The sequence below is a fragment of the Cherax quadricarinatus genome, chromosome 3 (genome assembly GCF_038502225.1).
Source record: "Cherax quadricarinatus isolate ZL_2023a chromosome 3, ASM3850222v1, whole genome shotgun sequence".
Classification (NCBI taxonomy): Eukaryota; Metazoa; Arthropoda; class Malacostraca; order Decapoda; family Parastacidae; genus Cherax; species Cherax quadricarinatus.
This window is the reverse complement of record NC_091294.1, coordinates 47,990,562-48,016,917: the sequence shown is the minus strand read 5'-3', so window position 1 is coordinate 48,016,917 and position 26,356 is coordinate 47,990,562.

Below are 26,356 nucleotides of genomic sequence, written 5' to 3'. Positions count from 1 at the left end.
GGCCAGCATTTTCATTTGATCAACTGACTTTATCTCTTTGACATCATTATGCTCTCTCTCTCTCTCTCTCTCTCTCTCTCTCGCTCTCTCTCTCTCTCTCTCACTCGCTCGCTCGCTCGCTCTCTTTTCGTCCCTCTTATTTCCTTAAAATATTATAACTTTCCCAATGCACAGAAACAACTTGCCTCATATCTGTTACATTACAAAGACCCACGGCTGTCCATTTCAATTTATCGTGTAGAAAAATACATTTTGGATATTTTTCCCTGAGAAGTATAAAAGATAGAGCCATTTGCATATTCTAATGCGAACAGGAATTTGCTAGGAATTGAAAAACGTAATCGATTGCAAGATGCAAAACTCTGGGTCTTATGGCCTACCTTCATAAGGTAAATAATTGTTTGCAGTGCGAGTTGAGGTTATTGTTGTGGTTGCTGGTGGGTGGAATTTGCACTGAGCTTCCGCAGACCGTCTCTTCTGCTCTCCTCCCTCCCCCCCCGCCCACATGTGTGTACGTATGAGATGTTGGCGTGTACGTATGAAATGCTTGCGTGTACGTGTAGGATATTTCTGTGAACGAGGAAATTATGTAAGTGCAGAAATCTTATGTGTATGCACAAGAAATCTGAGTGTGTGTAAAGATTGTGTGTACGTTCAAGAAGCTTGTGTGTACATGCAAAAAAAAAACCCTTGTGTGTTTGCTGAAGAAGCTTATGTATATTCACGAGCGTAAGTGTATATAGAATAAATTTTTGCATGCAAACAAGAAGCGTGTGTGCATGTACGTGAAGCTTATGTGTACATATATGAAGCTTGTGTTCATTTACAAAAAGCTCGGTTTTACATACCAAAAAAACTTCCGTGCATGTGCACAAAGGCTTGTTTGTACGTACACACACGACAGGAATGATGGATCTCTGAAAATTTGATGACGATGAGAAAGGTTCTGTTGTACTGGAAGTAATGGTGACTTGTCATACGATAGTTATTAACCTGCCATCTCGTGTATCGTAGTGAGCTGTGTCAGGTGTCTGATGATGTAGTGAGCTGTGTCAGGTGTCTGATGATGTAGTGAGCTGTGTCAGGTGTCTGATGATGTAGTGAGGTGTGTCAGGTGTCTGATGATGTAGTGAGGTGTGTCAGGTGTCTGATGATGTAGTGAGGTGTGTCAGGTGACTGATGGTGTAGTGAGCTGTGTCAGGTGTCTGATGGTGTAGTGAGCTGTGCCAGGTGTCTGATGGTGTAGTGAGCTGTGCCAGTGTCTGATGGTGTAGTGAGCTGTGGCAGGTGTCTGATGGTGTAGTGAGCTGTGTCAGGTGTCTGATGATGTAGTGAGGTGTGTCAGGTGTCTGATGATGTAGTGAGGTGTGTCAGGTGACTGATGGTGTAGTGAGCTGTGTCAGGTGTCTGATGGTGTAGTGAGCTGTGCCAGGTGTCTGATGGTGTAGTGAGCTGTGTCAGGTGTCTGATGGTGTAGTGAGCTGTGTCAGGTGTCTGATGGTGTAGTGAGCTGTGTCAGGTGTCTGATGGTGTAGTGAGCTGTGCCAGGTGTCTGATGGTGTAGTGAGCTGTGTCAGGTGTCTGATGGTGTAGTGAGCTGTGTCAGGTGTCTGATGATGTAGTGAGGTGTGTCAGGTGTCTGATGATGTAGTGAGGTGTGTCAGGTGTCTGATGATGTAGTGAGGTGTGTCAGGTGTCTGATGGTGTAGTGAGGTGTGTCAGGTGTCTGATGATGTAGTGAGGTGTGTCAGGTGTCTGATGGTGTAGTGAGGTGTGTCAGGTGTCTGATGATGTAGTGAGGTGTGTCAGGTGTCTGATGATGTAGTGAGGTGTGTCAGGTATCTGATGATGTAGTGAGGTGTGTCAGGTGTCTGATGGTGTAGTGAGGTGTGTCAGGTGTCTGATGGTGTAGTGAGCTGTGTCAGGTGTCTGATGATGTAGTGAGCTGTGTCAGGTGTCTGATGGTGTAGTGAGCTGTGTCAGGTGTCTGATGGTGTAGTGAGCTGTGTCAGGTGTCTGATGGTGTAGTGAGCTGTGTCAGGTGTCTGATGGTGTAGAGCAGAGGATTGTGCTTGGTAGTGTAAATTAATGGATATAAGGCGGTGGGTGTAGGCTGTGTTTAGCAAGAGTATAGGAACATAAGAATGGAGTACCAATGCTTGACAAAGCTCCTGGAGAATGAAAAGTTGCCACAATAAAATGTTACATTAGTTGTATCTGTGCCCATTAGACTGGTCCAAAAATATGGGTTAATTTTAAAACTTCAAAGGAAGTGCGCTCCACAATGTAATTTTTATTCCACTATATGAGCCTGTGCTGTGTGCCAGAATTTAGACCACTTCACGCATATTTAAACATTGCACAAAACTTCATCTTTGGTTTCTGTCTATCGTAGATGGCATCCTGAGCACCAAGTACATGACGTGCATCGTAATGGTTGTTAGTAGTGTGTCTCCTCGAGTTTTTCTCAACTGTCCAGCTTCCAACTCGAGGTGACGTACTTCGCATGTCACAATTCTTTCACCTGAAGCAGAACCAACCTTTCGCAACTTCCCTGCTCCAACTAAGGAGAGACTAATGAAGGAGGGTGATTGTTGAATTTTAGAGGGACAGATTGCAGTCCCACCATCATTCAAGTAGGCACGAGGAAGCAATATTACGAGCGAGTGAGCGCAGCGATGCGACATCTTACTGGCAATTGGTGTGAGAAATGAGTGACACGACCCGACTCGATCCAACACGACCAGATGCTTTTGAGAGGCTAATAACTGATTCCCTATATAAGAAAGAGACCTAATTTTTTGTATCTGATAGTCTCATGAAATAAATTATGTTATTACCCGTATGTTTCGCTGAAATTCCATGGGAACTCCCCGGAAAACCACGATATTTGAGGGGATGTTTGGCCAAATTTCGATGTTTGTTCAACTTGAGAAGCGAACTGCGTGAGATTTTCTGTTATGACACTATGTTTTCTTTACTGAATTCAAAAGAGAAAAGATCGGAGAATTCGATTAAGAATTTACATTAACTTTTTTTTCCAACTTTTACTGGGAGAAATCAGCTGGGGAAAACACCCATTTTCCGTGATTTTTCAGTTGAATACATAGTCCAGTGGTTGGCGAAGGTCGATCAAAACCGAGGATTTCTCATTTAAGAATTCATGACAAACACGTTGCTTTATTTAAATCGAGTGGTACCTCCTCTTCAATGTACATATAATCGCTCTCTTGTATCGTGCTCAACAAAGCGCTAAAAACTGGTTATTGATTCAGTCATTCTGCTTTCAGAGAAAATTGGAGCTATGCTATGCGATAGAGGAACAAAAATTAAAATTTCTTCAGTTTCTCTTCTGTAGGTGAGAGACGCCTTTTTGTGCGACCCCTAAAATTAAACGAAATTTCCTGAAAATTGGTCTGAATATTATTTAGGAACAGTGTAAAAAATATAACTCGTGGAACGAACATTTTTCACAACTTTATTTTTTTGGACCGGTCTAGTGTCCATTTACCTTTACCTAACACTGGGGACATGGTTTTGCTTCTGTGAAGGTGAAACTAGTGTGCTCTCCGTTTTCAGCTTTCTGAGATTGTATTGATTGCTTCCCTCGACTATGAACAACTATATCTTCAGCTTAAGGAAGCGTTAATAGAGGCTAGAAGAGAGATTCATCGACTGGGAGGTATGTGGAAGGATTATCCCCAGAACTGCATTATTGAGACCAGCCGTGTTAATGATCGGATCCATTACTGGATACTGGCTGGAGAGGAAAGAACAATGATAAAGCTAAGGAAGGCCCAGAAGACTGCTCAGGTGACCAGAAATTCCTTCTTAGTTTTGACAGACAAGTGTGAGTTGACGTCCCTAGACACCTCAGTGAAGACCACCTCAACGTAGACCATCCCAACGAAGACCATTGAGAACATCATGGCACAGCCAGTGAAGAGCATTGCTTCAGTTGGGGACAGTCAGTTTAAATTTATGGAGCAAGGGATGAGCAAGGAGGAAAAAGAGAAGAGAAGGTTTCCAAAAACATACAAATAGTCGTAGCACTGGAAACAAGATGGACGAGTTGAGATTAGTTACAAGTGCAGGTAACACTGACGTATTTGCCGTAAATGAGACGTGGTTCAATATAAAGAATCGAGACATGCCTGCTGAATGTCGCATTCAGAGTTTCAAGTTATTCCACATTGATAGACATCAAGGGAAAGGAGATGCATAGGCACAGTATGTTAGAAAACACTTAAATTACTACATAAAACTGGATATTAAGCCTGGAAAAGCACACACAGTCTGTCTGGGTTGAATTTTCGGAAGGGCTTGAAAAAATAATTTTAGACGTGATTTACCATCCCCCAGACTTGGACAGGGACCAAGGGAGACTACATCGGGAAGAAATTGTTAAGGACACAAGGCACGATAACGTAGTAATTTTAGGAGACTTTTAACTTCCGTCAAATTGACTGGAATTCATTGACAGAGAATCTTGAGTCAAAAGACTTCATGGAAGCAGTTCAAGATTGTATTTGTGACAGAACCAACGAGGGGGAAGTAGCTTGATTTGGTTCTGGGTAACTAGGATACCCTTGTTAATAATCTAGAGATTACAGAGGAACTCGGTGCAAGCGACACCAAGTATTGATTGGAAGTATGATAGTTGGGATAATTTAGGAACAGTCCCAGATATTCACTTAGCAGATTACAATGGACTTAGAGAACTCATATCATCTGTGGACTGAGGTATCAAAGAGAACTATCAAAATGAGTTTTCTAAACACAACACATGCTGCCCAAAGAACATTTATTCCTTTTAGAGAATTAAGATCGAATAGAAAGGATCCAAATAGGATGAAGAATAGGATCAAACATCTTTTAGGGTAAAAGAAAGGAATTTATAGGGTATCAAAGAGGTGAGAACCATCTCGTGGATCCGTATACACAAATTAAGAGGAGCTTAAAAAAGGGATAAAAAAAAAAAACGTTAAATGGGACTATGAAATTAAAGTGGCAAATGATTAAAATCCAACCAAAAAGTTTTTTCTAGGTATATATAACAAAGATTAGAAAAAAGATAGGTCCTCTTAATACAAACTCCGCGCAGCTTACTGACAAGGAGAATGAAATGTGCTTGATTTTTAATAATTATTTCATTTCAGTTTTTACATATGAAGACAAGTATGTCAGGGATGGGGTTCACTTATCTAAGTCTGATGGGGGGGGGGGGAGCTAGCCAATGCATGGGAGGGAGCTGTTAGGGCTTTAAACTAAAAATAGTTAGTGGCATGGGTTTTTATGGGAACAATGAACTATAATACAGTAGAAATGGGCGGAACGAGGTCTCAGTGTAGCAATATCGTTCATTTTGGTAAAACCAGTTATAGACAGAATGAGGTTGAGTTATTAGTGACTAATGGAAAGCCAATGGCACTAGGTGAAAAGGATAGTAATAGAGATAGTGAAGGACCAGAAATGAGCAGGAAGGGAAAAAAGAAGAGAGGGTTTCTAAATATATATATTATACAAGCAGTCGTAGCGTTAGAAACAAGATGGTCGAGTTAAGATTAGTTGCAAATATGGGTAACATTGACCTTTTTGCCATAACTGAGACGTGGTTTGATATGAAGAATCGGAACACGCCTGCTGCATATCAGGGTTTTAAGTTATTCCACGTTGATAGAAGAAATGGGAAGGGGGGTGGGGTGACGAAGTATGTCAGAGAACACTTTAATAGCGCGGGTATTAAAAGTGAAAGAACACACTGAATTTTTCTGGGTAGAATTTTCGGAAGGGCATGAAAAATTAATTTTGGAACCGTCCCCCAAACTTGGATTGAGACCAAGGGAAACTACTTTAGGAGGAAATTGTTAAAGCCACAAGGCATGATAACGTAGTATTTCTAGGAGACTTTAACTTTAATCAAATACATTGGAATTCATTGACTAGGAATCTTGATTCATACGACTTCCCGGAGGTAGTTCAAGACTGTTTTTGACAAAACCATCTGGTTCTAGCTAACAAGGATAACCTTATTTATAATCTTGAGATTATAGAGGAACTTGGAGCGACCAATGGATTGCCTCTAGTATCAACTGGAAGCAGAATAAAGACTGAAGAAAAGTTAGGAACTCTTAAAAATAACTCCGGTCAGCTTACTAACATGGAGAATGTAATGGGTTCTATTTTTAATAATTATTTCTTATCGGTTTTCTCACAGGAGAACATTAACTATATTCCAGTAATTAATTTCTATAGTGAGCCTGAAGAAAATAATTACGTAATGTCACATTTACTAGGGATATGGTAATCAAAGACTGACCGAGTAAAGCAAAATAAATCCCTGGTCCCTGGTGAACTTTTTTCACGGGTTCTTAAGGAATGCAAGTTGGAACTTTGTGGACCATTAACTATCCTTTATAAAATACTTCTTCAAATGTGTGTGGGGTCTGATATCTGTAAGATGTCCGATGTAATTCCTATTTTTAAAGCAAGGGGCAAGTCGTTACCGTGAAATTACCGCCCAGTAAGTCTGACCCCAACTGTAGGCAAATTACTGGAGTTAGTTATAGCTGATATTATAAGAAGTCATCTTGAAAAGTATAATTTGATCTAGGATACTCAGCATGAATTCGCGAGGGGCCGTTCCTGCCTTACTAAGTCACTGACTTTCTTCAGTAAAGCTTTTGAGGTTGTTGTTCGTGATTAAGAATACGATATTGTTTATTCGGATTTTAGCAAAGTTTTCAATAGAGTACCACACCAAAGACTTCAGAGAAAGTGGCAGCTCATGTAATGGATCGAGGCATGGTTCACCAACAGGAAGCAGAAAGTGTGCATAAATGGAGTGAAACCCAAGGGATGGGTTAGTGGTAGTAGCCGTGAAGAAGGTTAAGTAGATGTCCCCTGAGCCAAGACTCCATGATGCTGCAGTGTCTGGAAAGTTGTACAAGAATGGTATACAGAACCGACAGGATGAAAATTGAGACACATATGCAACATCTGGGTATCTTTATGTTTATCTTTCTACTCTCTTCCATTCATGTCCTTGAATTTGTATTGATAAAGCCACTGGATGGCGAAACGTCTACAATAAAGATACTCAGATGTTGCACATGTGTCTTAATTTTCATTACATTCTTTCTTCTACTAGTTGACTGCACCTCACGTTCTGACAGTATATAAGTCTCCATACTGTCGCTTCAACTTCATATTGTTCCAGACTATGAAACAAAACTCTTCTCCAGGCTAAGGGACTGACCACCTCAAAACTACGTCTTCAAGAGTGATGAACTGATTACATCGTCCTCACATCTCTACTGCTTCTGCAAACTCCTCTGTACTCGACTAAAGAACCCTACTGTGCAGGCGAAACGTTTCGGAATAAAGATACCTACCTGTTGCACAAGTGTCTTACTTATTAACAGAGGGGTTGGATTTGAGTGGGACTTGCACATCAGTTGGCTGGATTGTTAAAGCTTGTTCCTTCGGTTGCATTGATAATGGGTAGGGCAAAAATGTTTGTTAGTGGATTTTGTACTTGTCCTCCATGGGCCAGTAGGCCTGCTGTAGTATTTCTCTATTCGTATGTTCTCATATAAAGGAGGAGTGCTGCAGCAGGCCTACTGGCCCAAACAAGACAGGCCCTCTCAAAAAAATCCACTACCATCCAACAATTAGTCTAACATTTTCCTTAAGCTTCCCAAGAACTTATAAGGTTATGAGGTCATTTTGTTTCATCCATTGGTCAGAGATTAAGATTATTAGGGAATTATTGTTGAAAAATATATTAAAAGGAAGCAAGCACGCTTTCCCGTGTTAATTATCTAGTTAGAAGTGAATTATCCGTTATTGAATACACTTTGTAGTTACGTATAGACTGGAGATGCATACACTAGTGACGAGTAGGCTGGAGATACATGCACTAGTTACGTGTAAGCTGGAGTTACATGCACTAGTAAAGTATAGACTGGAGATACATGCATCTAGTAAAGTATAGGCTGAACATACATGCACTAGTAAAGTATAGACTGGAGATACATGCACTAGTAAAGTGTAGGCTGGAGTTACATGCACTAGTAAAGTATAGACTGGAGATACATGCACTAGTAAAGTGTAGGCTGGAGATACATGCACTACTTACGTGTAAGCTGGAGTTACACGCACTAGTAAAGTATAAACTGGAGATACATGCACTAGTAAAGTATAGACTGGAGATACATGCACTAGTAAAGTATAGACTGGAGATACATGCACTAGTAAAGTGTAGGCTGGAGATACATGCACTACTTACGTGTAAGCTGGAGTTACACGCACTAGTAAAGTATAGACTGGAGATACATGCACTAGTAAAGTATAGACTGGAGATACATGCACTAGTAAAGTATAGACTGGAGATACATGCACTAGTAAAGTGTAGGCTGGAGTTACATGCACTAGTAAAGTATAGACTGGAGATACATGCACTAGTAAAGTGTAGGCTGGAGATACATGCACTACTTACGTGTAAGCTGGAGTTACACGCACTAGTAAAGTATAGACTGGAGATACATGCACTAGTAAAGTATAGACTGGAGATACATGCACTAGTAAAGTATAGACTGGAGATACATGCACTAGTAAAGTGTAGGCTGGAGATACATGCACTAGTAAAGTGTAGGCTGGAGATACATGCACTAGTAAAGTATAGACTTGAGATACATGCACTAGTAAAGTGTAGGCTGGAGATACATGCACTAGTAAAGTGTAGGCTGGAGATACATGCACTAGTAAAGTGTAGGCTGGAGATACATGCACTAGTAAAGTGTAGGCTGGAGTTACATGCACTAGTAAAGTATAGACTGGAGATACATGCACTAGTAAAGTGTAGGCTGGAGATACATGCACTAGTAAAGTGTAGGCTGGAGATACATGCACTAGTAAAGTATAGATTTGAGATACATGCACTAGTAAAGTGTAGGCTGGAGATACATGCACTAGTAAAGTGTAGGCTGAAGATACATGCACTAGTAAAGTGTAGGCTGGATATACATGCACTAGTAAAGTATAGGCTGAAGATACATGCACTAGAAAAGTGTAGGCTGGAGATACATGCACTAGTAAAGTGTAGGCTGGAGATACATGCACTAGTAAAGTGTAGGCTGGAGATACATGCACTAGTAAAGTGTAGGCTGGAGATACAAGCACTAGTAAAGTGTAGGCTGGAGATACATGCACTAGTAAAGTGTAGGCTGGAGATACATGCACTAGTAAAGTGTAGCCTGGAGATACATGCACTAGTAAAGTGCAGCCTGGAGATACATGCACTGGTAAAGTGTAGGCTGGAGATACATGCCGTATCTCCAGCTTAGGGTTGTTAAGATGGAGATATGGCGATTAACGGAGGAGAACAAGAGGATTCGTAGTTATCCTGTTGTGAGTCCTCAGTGGCCGCACAACATGGAACCAAGCTGAGGATCAAGAAGACTGCTGGAGAGGCAGAAACAACGAAGAACCAGAAGACTTCTGTGGAAACTTCCAACCCATTTTTGGTGATACCTGACAAATGTGGGTTGTCTATTGGGAACGTCACAAAGAGCACCAAGGAAGCATTGGCTGACGTGAGTGAAACATCCCCAGAAACCCCAACGAAGACCATCGAGAATGTCACGACGAATTCCACAAGTGAAGGTAAGAACACTGTTTTAGTTGGAGACAGTCAGGTTAAGTTTATGGATAGGGCGTTTTGTCTTAGGGACAGGAAGAGTAGGCAGAGGGTATGTTTTCCTGGGGCTGGGTTGGGAGATATTGTTAGCCGTCTGGACGACATCATGAAAGGTAATGGGAGCAATCTTATTATCTGTCTCAATGCGGGAGGCAACGATATTGGCAGACGTAGGAGTGAGGACCTGATTAGCAGGTATAGGTCAGTAATAGAAATAATTAGGAAGAAAGGTGGAAACCCTGTCATATGTGGTATTTTGCCAAGGAGGGGAGTTGGAAATGAATGGTTGTCCAGGGCAATTGGTGTCAATTGCTGGCTGGACAAATACTGTAAGGAAAATGCGGTAACATTCATTGACAACTGGGACCTCTTCTATGGCAGAAATGACATGTATGCCAGGGATGAGGTTCACTTATCTAGACACGGGGTGGGGGCTCTGGCAACGGCAGTAGAGAGAGCTGTTAGGGCTTTGAACTAGGAATAGTTAGTGGTATGGGTTTTGGCAGGAAAACAGTGAAGTCCCAGTGTAGCAATATTATGAGTTCTAGGAGAACTAGTAATAAGCAGAGCGAGGTAGATATTGGAAAGCCAATGGCACTAAGTGACAAGGATAGTAATAGGTTTAGTAGAAAAACAGAAATGAGCAGGAAGGGTAAAGAGAGAGGGTCTTTCAATGTATATTATGCTAATAGCCGTAGTGCTAGGAATGAAATGGACGAGTTAAGATTAGTTGCTAGTGCAGGTAACATTGATGTATTTGCCATAACTGAGACGTGGTTTAATTCAAAAAGTCGGGACATGCCTGCAGAATGTCACATTCAGGGTTTTAAATTGCTCCAAGTAGATAGAAGTATCGGGAAGGGGGATGGGGTGGCATTGTATGTCCGAGATCGCTTGAACTGTTGCATAAAAACGGGTATTAAGTCTGAAGTAACACATACAGAGTCTGTTTGGATAGAATTTTCAGAGGGACACGAAAAATTGATTTTAGGTGTGATGTACCGTCCCCCAAACTTAGATAGGGACCAAGGGAGACTACTATGGGAGGAAATTTTTAAGGCCACAAGGCACAATAATGCAGTAATTTTAGGAGACTTTAACTTTAGTCATGATGACTGGAATTTCTTGACTGGGAATTTAGAATCTAACGACTTCTTAGAAGTAGTTCAGGATTGTTTTTTGAGGCAGTGTGTGACAGAACCTACAAGGGGAAATAACCTGCTTGACTTGGTTCTGGCAAACAAGGAAACCCTTGTCAATAATTTAGAAATTACAGAGGAACTCGGCACAAGCGATCACAAATCAATTACCTTTAGCATTGAATGGAAGTATGACAGTAGGGATAATTCAGTATTGGTCCCAGATTTTCGCTTAGCAGATTATAATTGGCTTAGAGAACACTTATCATCCGTGGACTGGGGTAATGAAGAGAGCTATCAGTATGACAGCTACCCAAAGAATATTTATCCCATAGAAGGAAATTAGATCGAATAGAAATGACCCAAAATGGATGAATAGGTTCAAATATCTTTCAGAGCAGAAGAAAGGAATTTTTAGACGTACTAAAAGAGGTGAGGGTCATCATATGAATCAGTACATTGACATTAAGAGGGACGTTAAAAAGGGGATAAGAAAAGCTAAACGGGAGTACGAAATTAAAGTTGCCAGGGATTCGAAAACTAAACCAAAAAGTTTTTTCCAGGTGTATAGAACAAAAGTTAGGGATAAGATAGGTCCTTTTAAAAATAATTTGGGGCATCTTACTGACAATGAGAATGAAATGTGCTCGATTTTAAATAATTATTTTCTCTCTATCCAGTAATTAATTTTTACAGTGGACCCGAAGAAGATAAATTATGTAACATCACAGTCACTAGTGAAATGGTTATGAAACAAATAGACCGTCTGAAACAAAATAAATCACCTGGTCCTGATGAGCTTTTTTCAAGGGTTCTTAAGGAATGCAAAATGGAACTTTGTGAACCGTTAACTAATATTTTTAATTTATCTCTTCAAACAGGTGTAGCGTCTGATATGTGGAAGATGGCTAATGTAATTCCTATTTTTAAAGCAGGGGACAAGTCGTTACCTTCAAATTACCGCCCAATAAGCCTAACCTCAATTGTAGGCAAATTACTAGAGTCAATTATAGCTGAGACTACGAGAAGCCATCTGGAAAAGCATAATCTGATTAATGATACTCAGCATGGATTCACGAGAGGCCGTTCTGCCGTTCTTGTCTAATTAATTTATTAACTTTCTAAAGCTTTTGAGGCTGTTGATCACGACAAAAAATTTGATATTGTTTATTTAGATTTTAGTAAGGCTTTTCCTAGAGTACCGCACCAGAGACTGTTAAAGAAAATGGCAGCTCATGGCACTGGGGGAAAAGAGCTGTCTTGGGATAGAGTCATGGCTCACAGACAGGAAGCAGAGTGTCCATAAATGGGGTTAAATCCGAGTGGGGATCCGTAACAAGTGGCGTTCCACAGGGATCAATCTTAGGCCCGTTGTTATTTATAATATATATATCAATGATCTTGATGAGGGAATTACTAGTGAAATGAGCAAATTCGCCGATGACACGAAGTTAGGTAGAATAATTGATTCAAACGTAGATATCAGGGATCTTCAGGAGGATTTAGACAAACTCAATAACCGGTCAGAAAAGTGGCAGATGCAGTTCAATGTAGATAAATGTAAGGTTCTGAAGCTCGGGAGCGTCCACAACCCTAGCACTTATAAGTTAAATATTGTAGAACTTAACTTGGGGGTTATGGTAAGCAGCAACCTTAAACCAAGACAGCAATACCTAAGCGTACGTAATAAGGCAAGTAGATTACTGGGATTTGTATCAAGAAGTGTAAGCAACAGAAGTTCAGAGGTTATATTACATCTTTATACATCATTAGTAAGGCCTCACCTAGATTATGCAGTTCAGTTCTGGTCTCCATATTACATAATGGACATAAATTCGTTAGAAAACATTCAGCGTGGAATGACTAAATTAATACATAGCATTAGAAATCTTCCTCATGAAGAAAGATTGAAGACCTTTAAATTACATTCAATTGCTAAACGAAGAATGAAGGGAGACATGATCAATGTGTATAAGTGGACGATGGGTATTAACAAACTAGATATAAATAAGGTCTTGAGAATATCTCTCCAAGAGAGAACCCGTAGTAATGGATTCAAATTAGACAAGTTTAGATTTAGAAAGGATATAGGAAAGTATTGGTTTGGAAATAGGATAGTTGATGAGTGGAACAGTCTACCGAGTTGGGTTATTGAGGCTAAAACCTTGGGTAGTTTCAAATTTAGTTTGGATAAATATATGAGTGAGAGGGGTTGGATTTGAGGGGGACTTGCATGTGTGAGTGGACAGAGTTATCAGAGCTTATTTCTTGGATGGCATTGAAAATTAAGTTGGGCAAATGTTTTGTTAGTGCGTTGGATTGTAAAGGACCTGCCTCGTATGGGCCAACAGGCCTGCTGCAGTGTTCCTCCTTTCTTATGTTCTAATAAAGTGTAGGCTGGAGATAAATCCACTAGTAAAGTGTAGGCTGGAGATACATGCGCTAGCAAAGTGCAGGTTGGGGATACATGCACTAGTAGAGTGTAGGCTGGAGATACATGCACTGAAGTGTAGGCTGGAGATACATGCACTAGTAAAGTGTAGGCTGGAGACACATGCACTAATAAAGTGTAGGCTGGAGATACATGCACTAGTAAAGTGTAGACTGGAGACACATGCACTAATAAAGTGCAGGCTGGAGATACATGCACTAGTAAAGTGTAGGCTGGAGATACATGCACTAATAAAGTGTAGGCTGGAGATACATGCACTAGTAAAGTGTAGGCTGGTAATACATGCACCAGTAAAGTGTAGGCTGGAGACACATGCACTAGTAAAGTGTAGGCTGGAGACACATGTAAAGTGTAGGCTGGAGATACATGCATTAAAGTGTAGGCTAAAGATACATGCACTAGTAAAGTGTAGGCTGGTAATACATGCACTAGTAAAGTGTAGGCTGGAGACACATGCACTAGTAAAGTGTAGGCTGGTAATACATGTACTAGTAAAGTGTAGGCTGGAGATACATGCACTAAAGTGTAGGCTGAAGATACATGCACTAGTAAAGTGTAGGCTGGTAATACATGCACTAGTAAAGTGTAGGCTGGAGACACATGCACTAGTAAAGTGTAGGCTGGAGATACATGCACTAGTAAAGTGCAGGCTGGAGATACATGCACTAGTAAAGTGCAGGCTGGAGATACATGCACTAAAATGTAGGCTGGAGATACATGCACTAGTAAAGTGTAGGCTGGAGACACATGCACTGGTAAAGTGTAGGCTGGAGATACATGCACTAGTAAAGTGTAGGCTGGAGATACATGCACTAGTAAGATGTAGGGTGGAGACACATGCACTAGTAAAGTGTAGGCTGGAGATACATGTGCTAGTAAAGTGTAGGCTGGAGATACATGCACTAGTAGAGTGCAGGCTGGAGATACATGCACTAGTAAAGTGTAAGCTGGAGATACATGCACTAGTAAAGTGTAGGCTGGAGATACATGCACTAGTAAAGTGTAGGCTGGAGATACGTGCACTAGTAAAGGGTAGGCTGGAGATACATGCACTAGTAAGGTGTAGGCTGGAGATACGTGCACTAGTAAAGTGTAGGCTGGAGATACATGCACTAGTAAAGTGTAGGCTGGAGATACATGCAGTAGTAAAGTATAGGACGGAGATACATGCACTAGTAAAGTGTAGGCTGGAGATACATGCACTAGTAAAATGTAGGCTGGAGATACATGCACTAGTAAAATGTAGGCTGGAGATACATGCACTAGTAAAATGTAGGCTGGAGATACATGCACTAGTAAAATGTAGGCTGGAGATACATGCACTAGTAAAATGTAGGCTGGAGATACATGCACTACAACTGAAATTGCATTCGTGATTTATATGCAGAGAATTTTTTTTTCTTATAGTGAAAGATGTTTAGCAGAAAATTAACTGGAAGGCAAATTTTCTAAAAGCATATTTTATGTCTCAAATAGTTCATGTACTAATATATTACTGTCTTTGTAATTATGTCAGTGAGTTTCCCCTGCAACTTGGAGTAGTTTAAGTGTATATAGAGAGGCGACGCTTCTGTCTCGTGCTACGCAGACGGTGGACATAAATGGTATAAAATACCGACACAATGGAAATCTAAACACATATGCAGTATAATGTGATCCTTTATTGACAGACGGAGGATCGAGCCTGCTCCACTTCTTCCGAGGAATAACTTACATGGTCTTAATGATCAACCTGCATCATGTTCAACAAGTATGATTTTCAAAAAGAACCATGAAGCAAAATTCGACACAAGTGGAACATCCGGGTATCTATATTTGTAGACGTATCGCCATCCAGTGGTTTTGTCAGTGCACATCAAGGACGCCATGTGAACACTGTAGAACTATATAAAAATGAAGATACACAAATGTTGCACGTATGTCTAATTCTTCATTTTGTCGGTATTGTAAACTATTCATGTACAAGTACAATGCTCTTGAAGAAATAAAGATTACTATCATTATTTTAAAATATAATAAAATAGAATACTACGACACTGATTTGTAGATAATGAGCATTGTGCTGCAACTGTGTCCTCCACGATTGAGAGATAATGCTTGGTGGTCAGAACACTAGCCTAGTAATGTTTATCCAAAGAACTCTTGTCATGCCTTGGATCATTTCATAACGCAAGAGCTATCAGAAGTATACCACCAAGTGAGTACTCCCTGGGATACGACCCACAGTAACACACTGGCACCTGAGTACTTGTTTACAGCTAGACAAATATTGCTACCCCCCGGGTGTAAGGTGATTTACCATAGGTCTCATCTCGCCTGAGAATCGAGCCCGGATGCCTTTGGTTTTGAGGAGAGCGTTCTGCTTAACTGTTGCAGTAAGTCATGGAGGCTGCATTAATGGACCGGGGACTCACATCGTAGAGAGACAACAGGTCTGGAGATAAGTGCTTCAGATAACCAGTTATCTACAGGTTACACACCAGTCAAGACCAGTGACTAGGAACCCCTCAGAGTTTAGTATTCATTTTTCATAAGAGATCGTTGTTCTGTTTCATAGTGTTTAGCATGTTTGTTACTGAGAGATGATCCAGTGGTGGACGCTCTTTATTCCTGTGACTGCTTCTCACTGGTACCAGGAGTGTTACTCGGTACATGGCGGCTGGTACCAGCAATATTACTAGGTACATGGCAGATGGTACCAGCAATGTTACTCGGTACCTGGTAGCTGGTAGCAGCATTGTTACTCGGTACATGGCAGCTGGTACCAGCAATATTACTAGGTACATGGCAGATGGTACCAGCAATGTTATTCGGTACCTGGCAGCTGGTAGCAGCATTGTTACTCAGCACCTGGCAACTGGTGCTAGCAGCGTTACTCTGTACCTAGCAACTGGTACCAGTAGTGTTACTCGGTACCTGGCAGCTGGTACCAGCAGAGTTACTCAGCACCTGTAGTTGGTACCAGTGTTACGGAGTACTGTATAAAAATATTTATATAGAATAACGCTCCATATATAATGTCATTTTCCGTGTAGTATGCTGAAAGTGGACGTGTATTATTCCCTGAAAGCGATCGCGTTTTATTCATGTTAGTCAGACAGTGGCCAGGACAGTAGATGAGAGGCGTGTTTAGTTCAGTGTGAGACGGGTGGTGACGGGGGTTAAGTCATCATGTTTGGGCGGTAGTTTGAGTAGGTAATTTTGGTAATTTTTTTTAATATATACGATAGGTGTTTGTATTTAAGTGTTCTCATGTTTATTTGTAAGGCCCTAGTATGCAGGGGCCTGTGTATGCGAGAGTACTGCATGGTGTTTTGCCTGCTGGTAATTAGTCTACCAGGCAGAAATAAAGAGTGGGAAGGGGGGAATGTATGTCATGGAGCCTCCCTGTTCATAAATGTTCATTTATTTTGTTTAAATCATTAGTAACAGTGTGCTAGTGAGTTAATGTGAACTTGAGTGTGGTGGTTTTTTGTAGTAGTTATAAGTTGTATATAAGTTACTATTAATATAGATATATTTTTATATAGGTGAGTTTCTGTCCTTCCTTCTTAATAATAATTAAAAATGGTTAATATACGAGTACATGCTGGCCCAAGGTTTACTGTATTTGTCAGTGTAATTTTAAAACCCCTAGACAGCAGTGTGAGGAGCCTTTAGGAGCCAGGGACATTTTATTTAAGTTACGACGTCAAAGTCGTAACACCAGGCTTGTTACTCAGACACCTGGCAACTTGTACAAGGTATGTTACTCAGTACCTGGCAGCTGGTACCACCATTGTTACCCATTACCTGGCAGTTGGTACCAGCAGTGTTACTCAGCACTTGGCAGCTGGTACCAGAAGTGTTATTCAGCGCTTGGCAGCTGGCAACAGCAGTGTTACGCAGTGCCTGACAGCTGGTACCAGCGGTGTTACACAGAGCCTGGTACCTCGTACCAGGTTTAAGTCAGTGCCCGGTAGCTGATATAAGCAGTGTTACTCAGTGCTTCGCAGATGGTAACAGGTGTTACTCAGTGCCTTGCAGCTGGTACCAACAGTATTGCACAGTGCCTGGCAGCTGGTACCAGCAATGTTACTCGGTACATGGCAGTTGGTACCAGCAATGTCACTGGGTACCCGGGAGCTGGTAGCAGCATTGTTACTCAGTACCTGGCAACTGGTACGAAGTGTTACTCTGCACCTGGCAGCTGGTACCAGCAGTGTTATTTGGTACTTGACAGCTGGTACTAGCAGTGTTACTTGGTACCTGGAAACTGGTACCAGTAGTGCTACTCGGTACCTGGCAGCTGGTACCAGCAGTGTTACTCGGCACCTGCAGTTTGTACCAGGCTTGTTACTCAGTACCTGGCAGCTGGTACAAGGCTTGTTACTCAGTGCTTGGCAGCTGATATCAGGCGTTTTTCTTAGTACCTGACAGTTGGTAGCTGCAGCGTTACTCAGGACTGGGCAACTGGTATCAGCAGCATTACTCAATACCTGGCAGTTGGTACCATTTCTCAGTACTTGGCAGCTGGTACCAGCAGTGTTACTCATTACCTGGCAGTTGGTACCAGCAGTGTTAGTCATTATATGGCAGCTGGTGCCAGCAGTGTCTCTCAGCACCTGGCAGCTGGTATTAGCAGTGTTACGTGGCACCTAATAGCTGGTACCAGCATTACTCAGCACCTGGCACGAAAAGTTTTATTCAGCACTTGGCAGCTGGTACCAGCAGTGTTACGCAGTGCCTGACAGCTGGTACCAGGTGTTAACCAGTTCCTGGTAGATGGTATCAGCATTGTTAATCAGTACCTGGCAGCTGGTACAAGCAGTGACACACAGTAACTGATAGCTGGTACCAGCAGTGTTACACAGTGCCTGACAGCTGGTACCAATTGTTACTTAGTTCCTGGCAGGTGGTACCAACAGTGTTACTCAATACCTGGCAGCTGGTACCAGGTGTTACTCAGTGCCTGGTAGCTGGTATCAGCAGTGTCACTCAGTACCTGGCACCTGGTACCAAGTGTTACTCAGTACCTGGCACCTGGTACCAAGTGTTACTCAGTGCCTGACAGCTGGAAGCATCATTTACTCAGTACCTGGCAGCTGGTACGAAGTGCTACTGAGCACCTGGTACCAGCAGTGGAATGGTACCTGGCAGTTGGTACCAGAAGTCTTACTCACCACCTGACAGCTGGTACCAGCAGCTTTACCATCTGGCAGTTGGTACCAGCAGTGTTACTCAGCACCTTGCAGCTGGTACCAGCAGTGTTACTCGCCATCTAGCAGTTGGTACCAGCAGTGTTACTCAGCACCTGGCACTTGGTATCAGCAGTTACTCAGCACCTGGCAGCTGGCACCAGCATTCTTACTCAGCACCTGGCAGCTGGTACGAGCAGCGTTACTCAGTACTTGGCAGCTGGTACCAGCATTGTTTCTCAGTACTTTGCAGCTGGTACCAGAAGTGTTACTCATTACCTGGAAGTTATTAACAACAGTGTTACTCATTACATGCCAGCTGGTACCAGCAGTGTCGCTCAGCACATGGCAGCTGGTATTAGCAGTGTTACTTGGCACCTGACAGCTGGTACCAGCATTACTCAGATCCAGGCACCAGAGGTCTTATTCAGCATTTGGGAGCTGGTACCAGTAGTGTTCCACAGTCCCTGACAGCTGGTACCAGGTGTTACTCAATGCCTGGTAGCTGGTATCAACATTGTTACTCAGTACCTGGCACCTGGTACCAGGTGTTACTCAGTGCCTAGTAGTTGCTACCGGCAATGATACACAGTCCCTGACAGCTGGTACCAGCAGTGTTACTCAGTCCCTGCCAGCATGTATCAACAGTGTTACTCAGTACCTGGCACCTGGTAACAGGTGTTACTCAGTGCCTGGCAGATGGTACCAGCAATGTTACTCGGTACCTGGGAGCTGGTAGCAGCACTGTTATTCAGTACCTGGGAGCTAGTACCAGCAGCTATTCGGTTCTTGGCAGCTGGTACTAGCAGTGTTACTTGGTACATAGCAACTGGCACCAGTAGTGTTACACGGTACCTGACAGCTGTTACCAGCAGTGTTACTCGCCATTTGGCAGTTCGTACCAACAGTGCTACTCAGCACCTTGCAACTGGTACCAGAAGTGTTACTCAGCATCTGGCAGCTGGTACCAGCAGTTGGCACCAGCAGTTGGTACCAGCAGTGTTACTCAGCACCTGGCAGCTGGTATCAGCAGTGTTACTCACCATCTGAAGAGTTGGTATCAGCAGTGTTACTCACCATCTGGCAGTTGGTACCAGCAGTGCTACTTAGCACCTTGCAGCTGGTATCAGCAGTGTTACCCACCATCTGGCAGTTGGTACCAGCAGTGCTACTTAGCACCTTGCAGCTGGTATCAGCAGTTACTCACCATCTGGCAGTTGGTACCAGCAGTGTTACTTAGCACCTTGCAGCTGGTATCAGCAGTGTTTCTGACCATCTGGCAGTTGGTACCAGCAGTGCTACTTAGCACCTTGCAGCTGGTATCAGCAGTGTTACTTACCATCTGGCAGTTGGCACCAGCAGTGCTACTTAGCACCTGGCAGCTGGTATCAGCAGTGTTACTCACCATCTGGCAGCTGGTACCAGCAGTGTTACTCAGCACCTGGCAGCTGGTATCAGCAGTGTTACTCAGAACCTGGCAGTTGATACCAGCAGTGTTACTTAAAACCTGGCAGCTGGTACCAGCAGTCGTACTCAGTACCTGGCAGCTGGTACTAGCAGTCGTACTCAGTTCCTGGCAGCTGATACCAGCAGTCGTACTCAGTACCTGGCAGCTGGTACTAGCAGTGTTGCTCAGTACCTGGCAGCTGGTACTAGCAGTGTTACTCAGTACCTGGCAGCTGGTACCAGCAGCGCTACTCAGTACCTGGTAGCTGGAACCACCAATGTTACTCAGTACCTGGCAGCTGGTACCAGCAGTGTTCCTCAGTACCTATCAGCTGGAACCAGCAGTCTTACTCAGTACCTAGCAGCTAGTACCAGCAGTGTTAATCAGTACCTGGCAGCTGGTACCAGCGGTGTTACTCAGTACCTGCCAGATGGTGCCAGCAGTCTTACTCAGTACATGGCAGCTGGTACCAGCAGTCTTACTCAGTACCTGGCAGCTGGTACCAGCAGTCTTAATCAGTAACTGGCGGCTGGTACCAGCAGTGTTACTCAGTATCTGGCAGCTGATACCAGCAGTTACTCAGTACCTGTCAGCTGGTACCAGTAGTCTTACTCAGTACCTGGCAGCTGGTTCCAGCAGTCTTACTCAGTACTTGGCAGCTGGTGCTAGCAGTGTTTCTCAGTGCCTGGCTGCTGGTACCAGCAGTCTTACTCAGTACCTGGCAGCTGGTACCAGCAGTCTTACTCTGTACTTGGCAGCTTGTACCAGCAGTCTTACTCAGTTCCTGGCAGCTGGTACCAGCAGTCTTACTCAGAACCTGGCTGCTCGTACCAGCAGTGTTACTCAGTACCTGGCAGCTGGCACCAGAAGTGTTACTCAGTACCTGGCAGCTGGTACCAGCAATGTTACTCAGTACCTGGCAGCTGGTACCAAGTGTTACTAAGTACCTGGCAGCTGGTACAAGCAGGCTTACTCAGTACTTGGAAGCTGGTGCTAGCAGTGTTATTCAGTACCTGGCTGCTGGTACCAGCAGTCTTACTCAGTACCTGGCAGCTGATACCAGCAGTCTTACTCTGTACTTGGCAGCTTGTACCAACAGTCTTACTCAGTTCCTGGCAGCTGGTACCAGCAGTCTTACTCAGAACCTGGCTGCTCGTACCAGAAGTGTTACTCAGTACCTGGCAGCTGGCACCAGAAGTGTTACTCAGTACCTGGCAGCTGGTACCAGCAATGTTACTCAGTACCTTACAGCTGGTACCAGCAATGTTACTTAGTATCTGGCAGCTGGTGCTAGCAGTGTTACTCAGTACCTGGCTGCTGGTACCAGCAGTCTTACTCAGTACCTGGCAGCTGATACCAGCAGTCTTACTCTGTACTTGGAAGCTTGTACCAGCAGTCTTACTCAGTTCCTGGCAGCTGGTACCAGCAGTCTTACTCAGAACCTGGCTGCTCGTACCAGCAGTGTTACTCAGTACCTGGCAGCTGGCACCAGAAGTGTTACTCAGTACCTGGCAGCTGGCACCAGAAGTGTTACTCAGTACCTGGCAGCTGGTACCGGCAATGTTACTCAGTACCTGGCAGCTTGTACCAGCAGTCTTACTAAGCACCTGGCAGCTGGTACCTGCAGTGTTACTCAGTACCTTACAGCTGGTACCAGCAATGTTACTTAGTATCTGGCAGCTGGTACCAACAGTGTTACTCAGTACCTGGCAGCTGGTACAAGCAGGCTTACTCAGTACTTGGAAGCTGGTGCTAGCAGTGTTACTCAGTACCTGGCTGCTGGTACCAGCAGTCTTACTCAGTACCTGGCAGCTGGTACCAGCAGTCTTACTCTGTACCTGGCAGCTTTTACCAGTAGTCTTACTCAGCACCTGGCAGCTGGTTCCAGCAGTGTTACGTAGTACCTGGCAGCTGGTACCAGCAGTCTTACTCAGTACCTGGCAGCTGGTACAAGCAGTCTTACTCAGAACCTGGCAGCTGGTACCAGCAGTCTTACTCTGTACCTGGCAGCTTGTACCAGTAGTCTGACTCAGCACCTGGCAGGTGGTTCCAGCATTGTTACGTAGTACCTGGCAGCTGGTACCAGCAGTGTTACTCTGTACCTGGCAGCTTGTACCAGTAGTCTTACTCAGCACCTGGCAGGTGGTTCCAGCAGTGTTACGTAGTACCTGGCAGCTGGTACCAGCAATCTTACTCAGTACCTGGCAGCTGGTATAAGAACATAAGAAAGAAGGAACACTGCAACAGGCCTACTGACCCATGCGATGCAGATCCATCCCCCCCCCTCGCTTAGAACAATGACCACCTATTCAGGTCACTTCCACTTAAGGAAGGAGAACGGCACCAGACCTGGTAGCACAAGCTAGTCAGGTCCAACTCACACCTACCCACACCCACTCATGTTTTTATTCAACCTGTTTTTAAAACTACACAAGGTCTTAGCTTCTATGACGGTACTCGGGAGTTTGTTCCACTCATCCACAACTCTATTACCAAACCAGTGCTTTCCTATGTCCTTCCTGAATCTGAACTTCTCCAACTTGAAACCATTGCTACGAGTCCTGTCTTGGCTGGATATTTTCAGCCCGCTATTTACACCCCAATTGTTTATTCCTGTTTTCCATTTATACTCCTCAATCATATCCCCCCCTTAATTCTACGCCTTTCTAGAGAGTGCAGATTCAGGGTCCTTTGTCATCCTCCTCTGTACGTTTTGCAGTGTATTTATACCCATTCTATTATACAGTGACCAGAACTGTGCAGCACAGTATAAATGAGGCCTAACCAAGGATATATCGAGTTGAAGAACAACCTGAGGACTTCTATTACTTACAATTCTTGCTATGAAGCTAAGGATTCTGTTTGCTTTATTGCGAACACTTATGCACTGTTGTCTTGTGCTACGCAGAGATGTGGGATACCTGGGGGCTAGAGCCTTGTCTAAGGGCAAAGGTAAAAGTTACACCCATCTCAGGCAGAATCAGGCCACCCAGGGCTATCCCAGTCAAAGCATAAAGCGCTAAATCAGCATTTGTACTTCAATGGGTTGCTTTGGGGATTAGCGTGGACGGTTACAAAGCATGGCTTGCTTCTGCAGTGTTTTAAAAATTGAGGTTGGAGAGTTGAAGGAGGAGGTCTTGCTTCTCCAGGAGGAGATTAGGAGGCTGAAGGTCCACCTTAATGGGTCTTGGAGAGAGTGTGAGGTGGCTGGAGTTGTGGGGAATGAGGCTTCTAGCAGTGAGGTGCAGTCTGTCTCTCGCTGTGAGGAGGCTGTAGGTGGGGAGGTAGCAACGGCTACCAGCAGTGAGGTGCAGTCCAGCACCTGCTACAAGTGGCGAGTGGTAACCAGTAATGGGAGGCGCATCAGAATAAGGAAAGTTAAGAGTGAAGATCTGAAGGTAGGAAATCGTTTTTCTGTTCTTCAGGATGAATGTACTTCAGTGGCCAGTGAAGGTAAGGGTACTACTGCCCCTGCTAACAGAGGTAAGCGCATTCTTGAGGTTGGTAACTCTCAGGTAAGATATATTGACCGTGCTTTTTGTAATAGGAATAAGGAGATGAGAGAGTGTGCTTCCCTGGAGCTGGTGTTGGGGACATAGTTAACAGGCTGGATAATATCATGTCAGGTAATGGGAACAAGCCCATTATCTGTCTCAGTGCTGGTGGAAATGATATTGGGAAGGGTAGGAGAGAACAGCTGCTAGATAAGTGCAGGTCAGCTATAGATTTCATTAAGTCTAAGGGAGGTGTCCCAATCATATGTAGCATATTGCCTAGAAGGGGAGTAGGAAATGAATGGTTGTCTAGGGCAATTGGTGTAAATTGTTGGCTAGACAGATACTGCAAGGAACTTGCAATCCCATTCATTGACAACTGGAACAGCTTTTACGGCAAACATGATATGTATGCAAGGGATGGGTACATCTCTCTGGGGCTGGGGTGGTAGCACTTGCAAACTCAATTGAGAAGGCCATTGGTGAAATGCCTATGATTTTAAACACATAGAAGATAGAGGTATGGGTGTGTGTGGGAAACAAGCAGGTTGCAATACTAGGGTTGGAAACAGTAGATGTATAAAAGGCATTCAGCATGAAGTTATAAATAAAGGCAATAGATCAGGTCAGCAAACAAAGGGGGACAGCAGAGGGCAGCAAGGGACTAGCTCCCTTAAGGTTTACTATACTAATAGCAGGAGTGTAAGAAATAAGATAGATGAGCTAAGATTAATTGCAAGTGCAGGAAACATAGATATTATTGCTATAACAGAGACCTGGCTCAATCTGAAAGATAGAGAGATGCCCTCTGAAAGTCACATACAAGGCTATAAATTATTCCACACTGACAGGGTCAACAGGAAGGGTGGTGGAGTAGCGATGTACGTCAGAGACAATTTAAATTGTTGTGTTAGACAAGATATAAAATTAGAAGCGTCGGCCACTGAATCTGTTTGGTTACAGCTTCTCGAGGGCCGAGAAAAACTAATTTTGGGTGTGATTTACAGGGCCCCAAATCTTGATAGGGAGTGCAGTAAACTTCTATGGGACGAAATTCGTAAGGCATCTACAAACGAAAATGTTGTGCTAATGGGAGATTTCAACTATAGACAGATTGACTGGAGCAATGTGACAGGAAATTTAGAGTCAGGTGACTTTCTTGATACGATCCAGGATTGCTTTTTAAAACAGTTTGTGACAGAGCCAACTAGGGGAAATAACCTCCTTGACTTGGTTCTTGCCAGTAGGGAAACACTAATTAATAATCTTGAGGTTAATGATGAGCTTGGGGAAAGTGATCACAAATCACTCAGTTTTAATATATCATGGAATTCCCCTAATAATGGCAATCAAGTCTCCGTCCCTGACTTTCGCTTGGCTGATTTCATAGGACTGAAAAATTACTTAGGTGGGCTGAACTGGAATGACCTGACTAAGGGTCAGGTAGGTGGTGATGGTTGCCGATATGACGCTTTCCAGGGCATAGTTCTAGCTGCTCAGTCAAATTATGTTCCAAATAGGGAAATCGGATCAAACAAAAATGATCCTAAATGGATGAACAATAGATTAAAATATCTGATTGGTCAAAAGAGAGGCATATATAGGCAAATCAAAAGAGGAGAGGGGCAATTAAGAAATCAATATATTCAGTTAAAGAGAGAAATAAAAAAGGGAATTAGAAAAGCAAAAAGAGATTATGAGGTTAAAGTTGCAAGAGAATCGAAGACTAACCCAAAAAAATTCTTTCAGGTATACAGAAGTAAGATCAGGGACAAGATAGGCCCACTCAAAAGTTCCTCGGGTCAGCTCACTGACAGTGATAAGGAAATGTGTAGAATTTTTAACACATACTTCCTCTCAGTTTTTACACAGGAGGATACCAGCAATATTCCAGAAATGATAAATTATGTAGAACAGGACGATAATAAACTGTGCACGATTAGGGTCACAAGTGACATGGTCCTTAGGCAAATAGATAAATTAAAACCTAACAAATCCCCAGGCCCTGATGAACTGTATGCAAGGGTTCTAAAGGAATGTAAAGAGGAGCTTAGCAAACCTTTGGCTAATCTTTTCAACATATCACTACAAACTGGCATGGTGCCAGATAAGTGGAAAATAGCAAATGTGATGGTTTAGAAAGACACGTAAGCAAACACTATAACATATTTATTAGAAAACGTTTCGGTCCTGGGACCTTGATCACTTCTAACATACAGAGGTAGAAAGACATTATATATATAGGCGGAGAGTGAGATGTGACGCACGTGACCTGAGGAATGTCATAAGAACATAAGAATGGAGGAACACTGTAGAAGGCCTACTGGCCCATGCGAGGCAGGTCCTTATCAAAACAACCTCTACCTATGATGAGGACGGGTAGACGATGAAATCACGTGACTCCTGTGTTGTTGGGATGGTGCTGCTTAAAAGTATCATGTATGCCAATGCTTTTGAAATTTTGAAATTTCCAGTGTTGCGTTCTATAGTGTCGGTGACGGCGATTAGTGAGGCTTCCAGGCACCGTCGGCGTCTGAGGTCTGGTTCGGTGAGAACGAGTTGTGCCTCGTTCCAGTTCATCAAATGCCCCGTGGAGTCTCTGTGGAGGACACAGGCGTACCTTACATCGTCTCTGTTAGAGGCATTTCGATGCTCATTCAGGCGGACCGCAAGATCTCTGCCTGTCTCGCCTACATATTTCTTGGGACAGAACCCACAGGGGATAGTGTAGACGCCTGCTGTAGAAGTTAGAGGTGTGGGGCTGCGTTTCGTAGTGAGGTCTTTGATAGATGATGTGTTTATGGTGGAAACGTTGATGTTACTCATAGCAAGTGCTCGGCGAGTATTCGTGGCAACATCGCCACATGGGAGTACTATGAACTGTTTAGGGGGCTGTTCCATGGGCGGTTTGTTGAGGATAGCTTGTGCCTTGAGTCTGCAATCTCGG